This window comes from Salvia miltiorrhiza, chromosome 7 (genome assembly GCF_028751815.1).
Source record: "Salvia miltiorrhiza cultivar Shanhuang (shh) chromosome 7, IMPLAD_Smil_shh, whole genome shotgun sequence".
Lineage (NCBI taxonomy): Eukaryota > Viridiplantae > Streptophyta > Magnoliopsida > Lamiales > Lamiaceae > Salvia > Salvia miltiorrhiza.
Window position 1 is genome coordinate 46,039,598 of NC_080393.1, and position 3,626 is coordinate 46,043,223.

The following is a 3,626-nucleotide window of genomic DNA, read 5'->3' on the forward strand; positions in this document are numbered from 1 at the left end:
TAGAATTACAATTTATTTATTTTGATAATTTTATATTAAAATAAATATTTTATCATGATTTTTAATTTTTAATTTAAGATGCAAATTAAATATTTTTTTATAATATGAAATATAGATCTATGAAATAAACAATATATGAAAGTAGAGTTACAATGCCTATATTATTTCTACATATATTCTCTCATCACTTTTCTCCATCCAATTTCTCTCTCTATCTCTCACTCTCTTATCTTTTTTTTATCTAAAAAATATTAAATTTGATTCATTTAAAAGAAATATCCACTATGTATCTTAAATTAAATATCATGAAAAAATCTTTAATTTGGTATAGAAATCTATATATTGCACAATTTTTAACAGAAACATATTAGCACCATTTTTATTTTATTTTTACAATTCTTTTTATTTAATTATTTTCTATTTTCTTTCTCTTCCCATTTTTTCTTTCTCCTTTCATTCAAAAAATTGCATAGTTTCGCTTATGATAACATATTCAATATGTTTATTTAATTAAATATCATGATAAGAGCTTTAATTCGGTAAATAATATGTAGAAAATATATTTAAAAAAGATATAGAAATTAGAGTTTTAAACTAAATTATTTTTTCTTTGCTCTCTCTTACAATTATTTTTTTTGCATTTGATTTTTTGATAGAATAATCGTTAAATTTTATGGTAGCAGGTAATTTAAATTTATCGAAAACATCTATATTTTATTTGAAATTGAACGGGACATGTCTCATATTCAACCTATTTTTTCCATTAACCCACTGACAAAAGATAACTATTGGTAAAATGTATTTCCCTCAATCCATGAATAATGACTCACTTTCCTTTTTCATCTGTCCCATTAATGATGGCTCATTTCTTTAATCATTGTTCAACTTAATAAGTGTGCCCAAAAGTATGAAGCCATACTTAATGGGACGAAGTGAGTATAAATTAAAATTTAATACATTTAAATATACTACCTCCGACCACGAAAGAACTTTTTACTTTTTATTTTTGCGACGTCCACAAAAGAACTTGCTACCTATTTTTGGACTATACCCATCACTTATAAATATCTCATTTATCCTTACTTTTCAAATTTTCACAACTTTCAATATTCACCATTCTAAATACACTCAACAACTTTTTCTCAACTCTCAATACACTTAATAACATTTTTCTTAAAACTCGTGCCACTCTCTTTTAGAAAGTTCTTTGTGGATGGAGGGAGTAATTGTTATTTATTTAACAATTACTTGGCATGTATTCACGCATGACTCGCCGATAGCACCATTGTTATAATCTTTTTAGTAAAATCAAAATCCGACTAAAATAATGCAATATTATTATTTAGTGTTATAATTTTCTTAGAACCAATGTTATAAAATTAAACTTAATAAATCAAGAAATTTTATTTATAAAAAAAAATCCTATCTTATTTGTAAAATCCTATAGAATAATGAGTGTAGATAATTTATTTTATAATATTTTACTGCATAAGAAAATGGTCGAATTTAATTACTCTCCTCATCCCAATTCAATAGGCCACAAGTTTTGGACACGAGTGTTAAGAAACGAATAATTTATAATAAAATAGGGGAGATAATTTTTTTTTAGGATATCTTTATCCAGAAAGTAGAAGAAAGAAATGAAGATATTATTTTTTAAATGAGAAGAGATGTAATTATGTGTGGGCCACAAGGACATATAATGTAAATAATGAGTTATGTAAAGTTATTTGTTATGTATTGACTTTTCATTTTAGTAAGTAGTCTATTGAATTGGGACGTCCAAATAAAGAAATGTGGCCTATTGAATTGGGACGGATGGAGTATTTACATAAGATTATTATATACTCACATTGTCCCATTAAAGATGAATCACTTCTTTTTGGCACACAAATTAAGGACATGTGTAAATTAGATAAAAGTGGTATAGTCCACACGCTTTTAAGAGTTAAATATTGTCTTTTATGGAGTCATTTTTAGTGAGACGACCTATAATGAAAAACGAGCCATCTTTAATGAGATAGAAGGAGTATAATTTATGCTTGATAAAGTTATAGTTTTTATAAAAATTCAAATTTGTTTAAATAGTCATTACTTTGACCTTCATTACATTGGTTTGTTTATAGATTCATATATAGGATTTTAACATATATATTATATGACATTTTAGGATTTTAATTTATTTTTAGGGTTAATAGTCGAAAAATACATGAACTACCACGAGATTTGCATATTGCACATCACCTTTAAAACTAGTTCCAGAATACATCACCTTTTAATTTAGTTATAAATTGCACACGGCGAAAATTCCGGCAACTCGTAAGTTTGACCGGGGATGACATGAATAGTATTAACATAACTTGGCATTACTCGTGATTTTTTTACACGCTGACAAGCCACGTGGGCAAAACGACGTTGTTTTTATATTTTGAAGAATTCCCTAAAAAGAAATGAAAAAAACAATTGAAATCCGGCGAGCCATTCCACTGCCTTCTTCCTGCTCTAGGCGGTCCGCCGCGCCGCCATCACCATTTCCAGAATCCGGCAAGCCATCACCGGCCTCCCCTTCCGATTCAAAGGCTGAGCAACATGACTCTCTGATTTCCGTGCTCAAGTTGTTTTCTCCTAATCAAATTACAAAATAAAAAATCTTGAATTCGAAACACAACCATGCCACAACCACAACCACCGCCTGGATCTGTCAGCAACCCACAACCACCACCCCTTCTCAGATCCGCCGTCACCTCGTCGCGCCGTTGGGCTACACCGCTCCGCCCCTTCTCAAATCCGGAAGATAAGGGGCGCCGCTTCTTCCTCCGGTCACCATCGCGTCCTCTTCGTCAAAATCATCGTCGCCGTCATTCTTCTGCGAAGACGAATGTAGACGGGAAGAATCAGAAGAAGTTGGTGGCCGGAGACGAATGCTGGAATGTAGCGGAGCCCTTCTTCCACGCCGTAAAAAATTTCTAAAATATTCGAGCTCCTTTTCCAACGAATTCCCTTTACACCCCAATCTCAAAAATCAAATCTCAAAAATTTACTACAATCTATCGAAACCCTTTACACCCCAACGAATTTCCAAAAATCCCTTTAAAACCCTGCAATAAGCCAATCAGGGAAATACGAAAACTTCAACAAAAAACTCGTCTATAGCAGAAATCGTCAAAAGATCCGCAAAGAATTTACCTCTTTCCTCTTCTTTCCTGATATTCGCCTGAAATTATCAGAAATTGGAGGAAGAAGGTGCAAACGGGAAGAAGGTACAAATCTGGGGATTTTTCCCTTTTTTTAATTTATACTCACTCAAAACGGCGTCGTTTTGAATGTCGATGAGTCCACGTCTAAAAATTCCGGGAGCCACGTCAACACTGATCAAGGTTGTGGTCAACACGTGTGCAATTTACAACTAAATTAAAAAGTGATGTATTCTGGAGCTAATTTTAAAGGTGATCTGCAATATGCAAATCTCGTGATAGTTCGTGTATTTTTCGGCTATTAACCCTTATTTTTATGTACTTTTACTTTGGGGACGACATAGGTTTTAGGAAATATTTGGTAGATAGTGTATTGAGTGGAGAAAGGGTCTCATCACGTAGAAATGAGTAGGTGTGGTTAAATTGAGTGTG